Genomic DNA, 13,078 nt, shown 5'->3' on the forward strand with positions numbered 1-13,078 from the left:
GAGATATATCAAGATATTTAAAAGTTCCGAAGCCGCACCAACATAATAGAGATACAGAAACACCGTGGCCCCTTTCTTTGAGATAACTCTGCACTATTGCGAGCTGCAAATGCCACTTCCAGCTTAGCTGTGCAGAAGAAGAACAACAAGAAGAAGAAATATCTCGAAATATGTCCGTTAGTCCCCTTCCCTTGAGATAAATCTGCAAATATCTCGGAAACGAAGCGAGCTATGGCAAAATGTTAAGAGACCTTTTTTGTAGAGAATTAAGTTTCCTACTTTTTATGTTCTATGATATTTTTTGATCAGATGCGTAGTTCTCGAGATATATCAAGATATTTAAAAGTTCCGAAGCCGCACCAACATAATAGAGATACAGAAACACCGTGGCCCCTTTCTTTGAGATAACTCTGCACTATTGCGCGCTGCAAATGCCACTTCCAGCTTAGCTGTGCAGAAGAAGAACAACAAGAAGAAGAAATATCTCGAAATATGTCCGTCAGGCCCCTTCCCTTGAGATATATCTGCAAATATCTCGGAAAGGAAGCGAGCTATGGCAAAATGTTAAGAGACCTTTCTTGTCGAGAATTATGTTTCCTACAATTTATGTTCTATGATATTTATTGATCAGAAGCGTAGTGGTCGAGATATATCGAGATATTTAAAAGTTCCGAAGCCGCACCAACATAATAGAGACACAGAAACACCGTGGCCCCTTTCTTTGAGATAACTCTGCACTATTGCGAGCTGGAAATGCCACTTCCAGTTTAGCTGTGCAGAAGAAGAACAACAAGAAGAAGAAATATCTCGAAATATGTCCGTTAGGCCCCTTCCCTTGAGATAAATCTGCAAATATCTCGGAAACGAAGCGAGCTATGGCAAAATGTTAAGAGACCTTTTTGGTAGAGAATTAAGTTTCCTACTTTTTATGTTCTATGATATTTTTTGATCAGATGCGTAGTTCTCGAGATATATCAAGATATTTAAAAGTTCCGAAGCCGCACCAACATAGTAGAGATACAGAAACACCGTGGCCCCTTTCTTTGAGATAATTCTGCACTATTGCGGGCTGGAAATGCCACTTCCAGTTTAGCTGTGCAGAAGAAGAACAACAAGAAGAAGAAATATCTCGAAATATGTCCGTCAGGCCCCTTCCCTTGAGATAAATCTGCAAATATCTCGGAAACGAAGAGAGCTATGGCAAAATGTTAAGCGACCTTTTTTGTAGAGAATTAAGTTTCCTACTTTTTATGTTCTATGCTATTTTTTGATCAGAAGCGTAGTTTTCGCGATATATCGAGATATTTAAAAGTTCCGAAGCCGCACCAACATAATAGAGATACAGAAACACCGTGGCCCCTTTCTTTGAGATAACTCTGCACTAGTGCGAGCCGCAAATGCCACTTCCAGCTTAGCTGTGCAGAAGAAGAACAACAAGAAGAAGAAATATCTCGAAATATGTCCGACAGGCCCCTTCCCTTGAGATAAATCTGCAAATATCTCGGAAACGAAGCGAGCTATGGCGACATGTTAAGAGACCTTTTTTGTAGAGAATCAAGTTTCCTACGTTTTATCTTCTATGATATTTTTTGATCAGATGCGTAGTTCTCGAGATATATCAAGATATTTAAAAGTTCCGAAGCCGCACCAACATAATAGAGATACAGAAACACCGTGGCCCCTTTCTTTGAGATAACTCTGCACTATTGCGCGCTGCAAATGCCACTTCCAGCTTAGCTGTGCAGAAGAAGAACAACAAGAAGAAGAAATATCTCGAAATATGTCCGTCAGGCCCCTTCCCTTGAGAGAAATCTGCAAATATCTCGGAAACGAAGCGAGCTATGGCAAAATGTTAAGAGACATTTTTTGTAGAGAATTAAGTTTCCTACTTTTTATGTTCTATGATATTTTTCGATGAGAGGCGTAGTTCTCGAGATTTATCAAGATATTTAAAAGTTCCGAAGCCGCACCAACATAATAGAGATACAGAAACACCGTGGCCCCTTTCTTTGAGATAACTCTGCACGATTGCGAGCTGGAAATGCCACTTCCAGTTTAGCTGTGCAGAAGAAGAACAACAAGAAGAAGAAATATCTCGAAATATGTCCGTCAGACCCCTTCCCTTGAGATGAATCTGCAAATATCTCGGAAACGAAGCGAGCTACGGCAAAATGTTAAGAGACCTTTTTTGTAGAGAATTAAGTTTTCTACTTTTTATGTTCCATGATATTTTTTGATCAGATGCGTAGTTCTCGAGATATATCAAGATATTTAAAAGTTCTGAAGCTGCACCAACATAATAGAGATACAGAATCACCGTGGCCCCTTTCTTTGAGATAACTCTGCACTAGTGCGAGCTGCAAATGCCACTTCCAGCTTAGCTGTGCAGAAGAAGAACAACAAGAAGAAGAAACATCTCGAAATATGTCCGTCAGGCCCCTTCCCTTGAGATAAATCTGCAAATATCTCGGAAACGAAGCGAGCTATGGCAAAATGTTTAGAGACCTTTCTTGTAGAGAATTAGGTTTCCTACTTTTTATGTGGTATGATATTTTTTGATCAGATGCGTAGTTCTCGAGATATATCAAGATATTTAAAAGTTCCGAAGCCGCACCAACATAATAGAGATACAGAAACACCGTGGCCCCTTTCTTTGAGATGTCTCTGCACTATTGCGAGCTGCAAATGCCACTTCCAGCTTAGCTGCGCAGAAGAAGAACAACAAGAAGAAGAAATATCTCGAAATATGTCCGTCAGGCCCCTTCCCTTGAGATAAATCTGCAAATATCTCGGAAACGAAGCGAGCTATGGCAAAATGTTAAGAGACCTTTTTTGTAGAGAATTATGTTTCCCACTTTTTATGTTCTATGATATTTTTTGATCCGACGCGTAGTTCTCGAGATATATCAAGATATTTAAAAGTTCCGAAGCCGCACCAACATAATAGAGATACAGAAACACCGTGGCCCCTTTCTTTGAGATAACTCTGCACTATTGCGAGCTGCAAATGCCACTTCCAGCTTAGCTGTGCAGAAGAAGGACAACAAGAAGAAGAAATATCTCGAAATATGTCCGTCAGGCCCCTTCCCTTGAGATATATCTGCAAATATCTCGGAAACGAAGAGAGCTATGGCAAAATGTTAAGCGACCTTTTTTGTAGAGAATTAAGTTTCCTACTTTTTATGTTCTATGATATTTTTTGATCAGATGCGTTGTTCTCGAGATATATCAAGATATTTAAAAGTTCCGAAGCCGCACCAACATAATAGAGATACAGAAACACCGTGGCCCCTTTCTTTGAGATAATTCTGCACTATTGCGGGCTGGAAATGCCACTTCCAGTTTAGCTGTGCAGAAGAAGTACAACAAGAAGAAGAAATATCTCGAAATATGTCCGTCAGGCCCCTTCCCTTGAGATAAATCTGCAAATATCTCGGAAACGAAGAGAGCTATGGCAAAATGTTAAGCGACCTTTTTTGTAGAGAATTAAGTTTCCTACTTTTTATGTTCTATGCTATTTTTTGATCAGAAGCGTAGTTTTCGCGATATATCGAGATATTTAAAAGTTCCGAAGCCGCACCAACATAATAGAGATACAGAAACACCGTGGCCCCTTTCTTTGAGATAACTCTGCACTAGTGCGAGCCGCAAATGCCACTTCCAGCTTAGCTGTGCAGAAGAAGAACAACAAGAAGAAGAAATATCTCGAAATATGTCCGACAGGCCCCTTCCCTTGAGATAAATCTGCAAATATCTCGGAAACGAAGCGAGCTATGGCGACATGTTAAGAGACCTTTTTTGTAGAGAATCAAGTTTCCTACGTTTTATCTTCTATGATATTTTTTGATCAGATGCGTAGTTCTCGAGATATATCAAGATATTTAAAAGTTCCGAAGCCGCACCAACATAATAGAGATACAGAAACACCGTGGCCCCTTTCTTTGAGATAACTCTGCACTATTGCGCGCTGCAAATGCCACTTCCAGCTTAGCTGTGCAGAAGAAGAACAACAAGAAGAAGAAATATCTCGAAATATGTCCGTCAGGCCCCTTCCCTTGAGAGAAATCTGCAAATATCTCGGAAACGAAGCGAGCTATGGCAAAATGTTAAGAGACATTTTTTGTAGAGAATTAAGTTTCCTACTTTTTATGTTCTATGATATTTTTCGATGAGAGGCGTAGTTCTCGAGATATATCAAGATATTTAAAAGATCCGAAGCCGCACCAACATAATAGAGATACAGAAACACCGTGGCCCCTTTCTTTGAGATAACTCTGCACGATTGCGAGCTGGAAATGCCACTTCCAGTTTAGCTGTGCAGAAGAAGAACAACAAGAAGAAGAAATATCTCGAAATATGTCCGTCAGACCCCTTCCCTTGAGATGAATCTGCAAATATCTCGGAAACGAAGCGAGCTACGGCAAAATGTTAAGAGACCTTTTTTGTAGAGAATTAAGTTTTCTACTTTTTATGTTCCATGATATTTTTTGATCAGATGCGTAGTTCTCGAGATATATCAAGATATTTAAAAGTTCTGAAGCTGCACCAACATAATAGAGATACAGAATCACCGTGGCCCCTTTCTTTGAGATAACTCTGCACTAGTGCGAGCTGCAAATGCCACTTCCAGCTTAGCTGTGCAGAAGAAGAACAACAAGAAGAAGAAACATCTCGAAATATGTCCGTCAGGCCCCTTCCCTTGAGATAAATCTGCAAATATCTCGGAAACGAAGCGAGCTATGGCAAAATGTTTAGAGACCTTTCTTGTAGAGAATTAGGTTTCCTACTTTTTATGTGGTATGATATTTTTTGATCAGATGCGTAGTTCTCGAGATATATCAAGATATTTAAAAGTTCCGAAGCCGCACCAACATAATAGAGATACAGAAACACCGTGGCCCCTTTCTTTGAGATGTCTCTGCACTATTGCGAGCTGCAAATGCCACTTCCAGCTTAGCTGCGCAGAAGAAGAACAACAAGAAGAAGAAATATCTCGAAATATGTCCGTCAGGCCCCTTCCCTTGAGATAAATCTGCAAATATCTCGGAAACGAAGCGAGCTATGGCAAAATGTTAAGAGACCTTTTTTGTAGAGAATTATGTTTCCCACTTTTTATGTTCTATGATATTTTTTGATCCGACGCGTAGTTCTCGAGATATATCAAGATATTTAAAAGTTCCGAAGCCGCACCAACATAATAGAGATACAGAAACACCGTGGCCCCTTTCTTTGAGATAACTCTGCACTATTGCGAGCTGCAAATGCCACTTCCAGCTTAGCTGTGCAGAAGAAGGACAACAAGAAGAAGAAATATCTCGAAATATGTCCGTCAGGCCCCTTCCCTTGAGATATATCTGCAAATATCTCGGAAACGAAGAGAGCTATGGCAAAATGTTAAGCGACCTTTTTTGTAGAGAATTAAGTTTCCTACTTTTTATGTTCTATGATATTTTTTGATCGGATGCGTAGTTCTCGAGATATATCAAGATATTTAAAAGTTCCGAAGCCGCACCAACATAATAGAGATACAGAAACACCGTGGCCCCTTTCTTTGAGATTACTCTGCACTATTGCGCGCTGCAAATGCCACTTCCAGCTTAGCTGTGCAGAAGAAGAACAACAAGAAGAAGAAATATCTCGAAATATGCCCGTCAGGCCCCTTCCATTGAGATAAATCTGCAAATATCTCGGAAACGAAGCGAGCTATGGCAAAATGTTAAGAGACCTTTTTTGTAGAGAATTAAGTTTCCTACTTTTTATGTTCTATGATATTTTTTGATCAGATGCGTAGTTCTCGAGATATATCAAGATATTTAAAAGTTCCGAAGCCGCACCAACATAATAGAGATACAGAAACACCGTGGCCCCTTTCTTTGAGATAACTCTGCACTACTGCGAGCTGCAAATGCCACTTCCAGCTTAGCTGTGCAGAAGAAGAACAACAAGAAGAAGAAATATCTCGAAATATGTCCGTCAGACCCCTTCCCTTGAGATAAATCTGCAAATATCTCGGAAACGAAGCGAGCTATGGCAAAATGTTAAGAGACCTTTTTTGTAGAGAATTAAGTTTCCTACTTTTTATGTTCTATGATATTTTTTGATCAGATGCGTAGTTCTCGAGATATATCCAGATATTTAAAAGTTCCGAAGCGGCACCAACATAATAGAGATACAGAAACACCGTGGCCCCTTTCTTTGAGATAACTCTGCACTACTGCGAGCTGCAAATGCCACTTCCAGCTTAGCTGTGCAGAAGAAGAACAACAAGAAGAAGAAATATCTCGAAATATGTCCGTCAGACCCCTTCCCTTGAGATAAATCTGCAAATATCTCGGAAACGAAGCGAGTTACGGCAAAATGTTCAGAGACCTTTTTTGTAGAAAATTAGGTTTCCTACTTTTTATGTTCTATGATATTTTTTGATCAGATGCGTAGTTCTCGAGATATATCAAGATATTTAAAAGTTCCGAAGCCGCACCAACATAATAGAGATACAGAAACACCGTGGCCCCTTTCTTTGCGATAACTCTGCACTATTGCGAGCTGCAAATGCCACTTCCAGCTTAGCTGTGCAGGAGAAGAACAACAAGAAGAAGAAATATCTCGAAATATGTCCGTCAGGCCCCTTCCCTTGAGATAAATCTGCAAATATCTCGGAAACGAAGCGAGCTATGCCAAAATGCTAAGAGACCTTATTTGTAGAGAATTAAGTTTCCTACCTTTTATGTTGTATGATATTTTTTGATCAGATGCGTAGTTCTCGAAATATATCGAGATATTTAAAAGTTCCGAAGCCGCACCAACATAATAGAGATACAGAAACACCGTGGCCCCTTTCTTTGAGATAACTCTGCACAATTGCGAGCTGCAAATGCCACTTCCAGCTTAGCTGTGCAGAAGAAGAACAACAAGAAGAAGAAATATCTCGAAATATGTCCGTCAGGCCGCTTCCCTTGAGATAAATCGGCAAGTATCTCGGAAACGAAGCGAGCTATGGCAAAATGTTAAGAGACCTTTTCTGTAGAGAATTAAGTTTTCTACATTTTATGTTCCATGATATTTTTTGATCAGATGCGTAGTTCTCGAGATATATCAAGATATTTAAAAGTTCCGAAGCCGCACCAACATAATAGAGATACAGAAACACCGTGGCCCCTTTCTTTGAGATAACTCTGCACTATTGCGAGCTGCAAATGCCACTTCCAGCTTAGCTGTGCAGAAGAAGAACAACAAGAAGAAGAAATATCTCGAAATATGTCCGTCAGGCCCCTTCCCTTGACATAAATCTGCAAATATCTCGGAAACGAAGCGAGCTATGGCAAAATGTTAAGAGACCTTTTCTGTAGAGAATTAAGTTTTCTACTTTTTATGTTCCATGATATTTTTTGATCAGATGCGTAGTTCTCGAGATATATCAAGATATTTAAAAGTTCCGAAGCCGCACCAACATAATAGAGATACAGAAACACCGTGGCCCCTTTCTTTGAGATGTCTCTGCACTATTGCGAGCTGCAAATGCCACTTCCAGCTTAGCTGCGCAGAAGAAGAACAACAAGAAGAAGAAATATCTCGAAATATGTCCGTCAGGCCCCTTCCCTTGAGATAAATCTGCAAATATCTCGGAAACGAAGCGAGCTATGGCAAAATGTTAAGAGACCTTTTTTGTAGAGAATTATGTTTCCCACTTTTTATGTTCTATGATATTTTTTGATCCGACGCGTAGTTCTCGAGATATATCAAGATATTTAAAAGTTCCGAAGCCGCACCAACATAATAGAGATACAGAAACACCGTGGCCCCTTTCTTTGAGATAACTCTGCACTATTGCGAGCTGCAAATGCCACTTCCAGCTTAGCTGTGCAGAAGAAGGACAACAAGAAGAAGAAATATCTCGAAATATGTCCGTCAGGCCCCTTCCCTTGAGATATATCTGCAAATATCTCGGAAACGAAGAGAGCTATGGCAAAATGTTAAGCGACCTTTTTTGTAGAGAATTAAGTTTCCTACTTTTTATGTTCTATGATATTTTTTGATCAGATGCGTAGTTCTCGAGATATATCAAGATATTTAAAAGTTCCGAAGCCGCACCAACATAATAGAGATACAGAAACACCGTGGCCCCTTTCGTTGAGATAACTCTGCACTAGTGCGAGCCGCAAATGCCACTTCCAGCTTAACTGTGCAGAAGAAGAACAACAAGAAGAAGAAATATCTCGAAATATGTCCGTCAGGCCCCTTCCCTTGAGATAAATCTGCAAATATCTCGGAAACGAAGCGAGCTATGGCAAAATGTTAAGAGAACTTTTTTGTAGAGAATTAAGTTTCCTACTTTTTATGTTCTATGATATTTTTTGATCAGATGCGTAGTTCTCGAGATATATCAAGATATTTAAAAGTTCCGAAGCCGCACCAACATAATAGAGATACAGAAACACCGTGGCCCCTTTCTTTGAGATAACTCTGCACTAGTGCGAGCCGCAAATGCCACTTCCAGCTTAGCTGTGCAGAAGAAGAACAACAAGAAGAAGAAATATCTCGAAATATGTCCGTCAGGCCCTTTCCCTTGAGATAAATCTGCACATATCTCGGAAACGAAGCGAGCTATGGCAAAATGTTAAGAGACCTTTTTTGTAGAGAATTATGTTTCCTACTTTTTATGTTCTATGATATTTTTTGATCAGATGCGTAGTTCTCGAGATATACCAAGATATTTAAAAGTTCCGAAGCCGCACCAACATAATAGAGATACAGAAACACCGTGGCCCCTTTCTTTGAGATAACTCTGCACTATTGCGAGCTGCAAATGCCACTTCCAGCTTAGCTGTGCAGAGGAAGAACAACAAGAAGAAGAAATATCTCGAAATATGTCCGTCAGGCCAGTTCCTTTGAGCTGAATCTGCAAATATCTCGGAAACGAAGCGAGCTATGGCAAAATGTTAAGAGACGTTTTTTGTAGAGAATTATGTTTCCTACAATTTATGTTCTATGATATTTTTTGATCAGAAGCGTAGTTTTCGAGATATATCGAGATATTTAAAAGTTCCGAAGCCGCACCAACATAATAGAGATACTGAAACACCGTGGCCCCTTTCTTTGAGATAACTCTGCACTAGTGCGAGCCGCAAATGCCACTTCCAGCTTAGCTGTGCAGAAGAAGAACAACAAGAAGAAGAAATATCTCGAAATATGTCCGTCAGGCCCCTTCCCTTGAGATAAATCTGCACATATCTCGGAAACGAAGCGAGCTATGGCAAAATGTTAAGAGACGTTTTTTGTAGAGAACTATGTTTCCTACAATCTATGTTCTATGATATTTTTTGATCAGAAGCGTAGTTTTCGAGATATATCGAGATATTTAAAAGTTCCGAAGCCGCACCAACATAATAGAGATACAGAAACACCGTGGCCCCTTTCTTTGAGATAACTCTGCACTAGTGCGAGCCGCAAATGCCACTTCCAGCTTAGCTGTGCAGAAGAAGAACAACAAGAAGAAGAAATATCTCGAAATATGTCCGTCAGGCCCCTTCCCTTGAAATATATCTGCAAATATCTCGGAAACGAAGCGAGCTATGGCAAAATGTTAAGAAACCGTTTTTGTAGAGAATTAAGTTTCCTACTTTTTATGTTCTATGATATTTTTTGATCGGACGCGTAGTTCTCGAGATATATCAAGATATTTAAAAGTTCCGAAGCCGCACCAACATAATAGAGATACAGAAACACCGTGGCCCCTTTCTTTGAGATAACTCTGCACTATTGCGAGCTGCAAATGCCACTTCCAGCTTAGCTGTGCAGAAGAAGAACAACAAGAAGAAGAAATATCTCGAAATATGTCTGTCAGGCCCCTTCCCTTGAGATATATCTGCAAATATCTCGGAAACGAAGCGAGCTATGGCAAAATGTTGAGAGACCTTTTTTGTAGAGAATTAAGTTTCCTACTTTTTATGTTCTATGATATTTTTTGATCGGATGCGTAGTTCTCGAGATATATCAAGATATTTAAAAGTTCCGAAGCCGCACCAACATAATAGAGATACAGAAACACCGTGGCCCCTTTCTTTGAGATAACTCTGCACTATTGCGCGCTGCAAATGCCACTTCCAGCTTAGCTGTGCAGAAGAAGAACAACAAGAAGAAGAAATATCTCGAAATATGTCCGTCAGGCCCCTTCCCTTGAGATAAATCTGCACATATCTCGGAAACGAAGCGAGCTATGGCAAAATGTTAAGAGACCTTTTTTGTAGAGAATTATGTTTCCTACTTTTTATGTTCTATGATATTTTTTGATCAGATGCGTAGTTCTCGAGATATACCAAGATATTTAAAAGTTCCGAAGCCGCACCAACATAATAGAGATACAGAAACACCGTGGCCCCTTTCTTTGAGATAACTCTGCACTATTGCGAGCTGCAAATGCAACTTCCAGCTTAGCTGTGCAGAGGAAGAACAACAAGAAGAAGAAATATCTCGAAATATGTCCGTCAGGCCAGTTCCTTTGAGCTGAATCTGCAAATATCTCGGAAACGAAGCGAGCTATGGCAAAATGTTAAGAGACGTTTTTTGTAGAGAATTATGTTTCCTACTTTTTATGTTCTATGATATTTTTCGATCAGAGGCGTAGTTCTCGAGATATATCAAGATATCTAAAAGTTCCGAAGCCGCACCAACATAATAGAGATACAGAAACACCGTGGCCCCTTTCTTTGAGATAACTCTGCACGATTGCGAGCTGGAAATGCCACTTCCAGCTTAGCTGTGCAGAAGAAGAACAACAAGAAGAAGAAATATCTCGAAATATGTCCGTCAGGCCCCTTCCCTTGAGATAAATCTGCAAATATCTCGGAAACGAAGCGAGCTATGGCAAAATGTTAAGAGACCTTTTTTGTAGAGAATTATGTTTCCTACAATTTATGTTGTATGATATTTTTTGATCAGATGCGTAGTTCTCGAGATATATCAAGATATTTAAAAGCTCCGAAGCTGCACCAACATAATAGAGGTACAGAAACACCGTGGCCCCTTTCTTTGAGATAACTCTGCACTAGTGCGAGCCGCAGATGCCACTTCCAGCTGAGCTGTGCCGAAGAAGAACAACAAGAAGAAGAAATATCTCGAAATATGTCCGTCAGGCCCCTTCCCTTGAGATAAATCTGCAAATATCTCGGAAACGAAGCGAGCTACGGCAAAATGTTCAGAGACCTTTTTTGTAGAAAATTAGGTTTCCTACTTTTTATGTTCTATGATATTTTTTGATCAGATGCGTAGTTCTCGAGATATACCAAGATATTTAAAAGTTCCGAAGCCGCACCAACATAATAGAGATACAGAAACACCGTGGCCCCTTCCTTTGCGATAACTCTGCACTATTGCGAGCTGCAAATGCCACTTCCAGCTTAGCTGTGCAGGAGAAGAACAACAAGAAGAAGAAATATCTCGAAATATGTCCGTCAGGCCCCTTCCCTTGAGATAAATCTGCAAATATCTCGGAAACGAAGCGAGCTATGCCAAAATGCTAAGAGACCTTATTTGTAGAGAATTAAGTTTCCTACCTTTTATGTTGTATGATATTTTTTGATCAGATGCGTAGTTCTCGAAATATATCGAGATATTTAAAAGTTCCGAAGCCGCACCAACATAATAGAGATACAGAAACACCGTGGCCCCTTTCTTTGAGATAACTCTGCACAATTGCGAGCTGCAAATGCCACTTCCAGCTTAGCTGTGCAGAAGAAGAACAACAAGAAGAAGAAATATCTCGAAATATGTCCGTCAGGCCGCTTCCCTTGAGATAAATCGGCAAGTATCTCGGAAACGAAGCGAGCTATGGCAAAATGTTAAGAGACCTTTTCTGTAGAGAATTAAGTTTTCTACATTTTATGTTCCATGATATTTTTTGATCAGATGCGTAGTTCTCGAGATATATCAAGATATTTAAAAGTTCCGAAGCCGCACCAACATAATAGAGATACAGAAACACCGTGGCCCCTTTCTTTGAGATAACTCTGCACTATTGCGAGCTGCAAATGCCACTTCCAGCTTAGCTGTGCAGAAGAAGAACAACAAGAAGAAGAAATATCTCGAAATATGTCCGTCAGGCCCCTTCCCTTGACATAAATCTGCAAATATCTCGGAAACGAAGCGAGCTATGGCAAAATGTTAAGAGACCTTTTCTGTAGAGAATTAAGTTTTCTACTTTTTATGTTCCATGATATTTTTTGATCAGATGCGTAGTTCTCGAGATATATCAAGATATTTAAAAGTTCCGAAGCCGCACCAACATAATAGAGATACAGAAACACCGTGGCCCCTTTCTTTGAGATGTCTCTGCACTATTGCGAGCTGCAAATGCCACTTCCAGCTTAGCTGCGCAGAAGAAGAACAACAAGAAGAAGAAATATCTCGAAATATGTCCGTCAGGCCCCTTCCCTTGAGATAAATCTGCAAATATCTCGGAAACGAAGCGAGCTATGGCAAAATGTTAAGAGACCTTTTTTGTAGAGAATTATGTTTCCCACTTTTTATGTTCTATGATATTTTTTGATCCGACGCGTAGTTCTCGAGATATATCAAGATATTTAAAAGTTCCGAAGCCGCACCAACATAATAGAGATACAGAAACACCGTGGCCCCTTTCTTTGAGATAACTCTGCACTATTGCGAGCTGCAAATGCCACTTCCAGCTTAGCTGTGCAGAAGAAGGACAACAAGAAGAAGAAATATCTCGAAATATGTCCGTCAGGCCCCTTCCCTTGAGATATATCTGCAAATATCTCGGAAACGAAGAGAGCTATGGCAAAATGTTAAGCGACCTTTTTTGTAGAGAATTAAGTTTCCTACTTTTTATGTTCTATGATATTTTTTGATCAGATGCGTAGTTCTCGAGATATATCAAGATATTTAAAAGTTCCGAAGCCGCACCAACATAATAGAGATACAGAAACACCGTGGCCCCTTTCGTTGAGATAACTCTGCACTAGTGCGAGCCGCAAATGCCACTTCCAGCTTAACTGTGCAGAAGAAGAACAACAAGAAGAAGAAATATCTCGAAATATGTCCGTCAGGCCCCTTCCCTTGAGAT

The sequence above is a fragment of the Osmia lignaria genome, unplaced genomic scaffold (genome assembly GCF_051020975.1).
Source record: "Osmia lignaria lignaria isolate PbOS001 unplaced genomic scaffold, iyOsmLign1 scaffold0007, whole genome shotgun sequence".
NCBI lineage: Eukaryota > Metazoa > Arthropoda > Insecta > Hymenoptera > Megachilidae > Osmia > Osmia lignaria.